The sequence below is a fragment of the Triticum dicoccoides genome, chromosome 1B, assembly GCF_002162155.2.
Source record: "Triticum dicoccoides isolate Atlit2015 ecotype Zavitan chromosome 1B, WEW_v2.0, whole genome shotgun sequence".
Taxonomy (NCBI): Eukaryota; Viridiplantae; Streptophyta; class Magnoliopsida; order Poales; family Poaceae; genus Triticum; species Triticum dicoccoides.
This window is the reverse complement of record NC_041381.1, coordinates 514,323,610-514,324,744: the sequence shown is the minus strand read 5'-3', so window position 1 is coordinate 514,324,744 and position 1,135 is coordinate 514,323,610.

Here is a 1,135-nt window from a genome sequence, read left to right as displayed (position 1 = left end):
CTGCTGGGACCCACCAGCTACATCTTCTTACGCAAGGAAGTGCGTCCGGGCAAAAAAACAAACGATTCGCCCCCCTGAATGCTGGGACCCACCATCTACATCTTTGCACGCAAGGAAGTGCGTCCGAAAAAAAAACGATTTGCCTCCTTGACTGCTGGGACCCACCAGCTACATCTTCGCACACAAGGAAGTGCCTTACAGTCGGAACCCACCTGGTCGTAGCATACGTAGCGTTGTCATTCTGGTCGCGAACGTGTACGTACATATATACTAGTGGATGTAGAGGCGCGCACGTAGCTTGTACACGTATGTACAGCGGCCAGGGTGCAAGAAAGAAAATATGGCCATGTATGTGTACATACGGGCGGGGTCTCGAACGCCTACTCACGCATATATACGTACGGCCAGGGCTCGTGTACATTGGCTGGGTCGGAACGGAGAAACAGCGTCGTCGTCGTGTTCATGGGGAGCCAACTGGCTGGGTCGGAACGGAATGCTTGGTCGTGTTCACCGGGAGGGCTTGGACGGAACAGGCGATGGAAACGAGTCCTGGCGTAGCGCAGAACGGAGGAAACGGCCTTGTGTTCGACCGGCCACGTTCGAAACGGGATCCTATTCATCGGGAGGGGTCTGGCATACCACAAAACAGAGGAAACGGACCTCCTACGGTCGAAGCAGGGGTCCTGTTGATCGGGAGGGGTGTGGTGTATCGCAAAACGGAGGAAACGGACCTCCTACGGTCAAAACGGGGGTCGTGTTGATCGTGAGGGGTGTGGCGTACCACAAAACGGACGAAACCGACTTGTGTTGGAGCGCTACGGTCGAAACGGGGGTCCTGTTCATTGGGAGGGGTGTGGCGTACCGCAAAATGGGACTCCACGGGATACTGTTCATCTCCACCGTCGACCTCCTCCAACCTCCACGGGCTACCGTCGACCTCCTCTAGCCTCCACGGGCTCCTGTTCATCCAGCCTCCACCGCGTGCTACTCCACTGGCTACTATTCAACCACCCCTCCACGGGCACCCCTCCACCGTCTACTGTTCATCCAGCCCTCCACACCACAGGGTCCTGTTCATCCACCCCACCACGGGCACCCCTCCGCCGTCTACTGTTCATCCAGCCCTCCACACCAC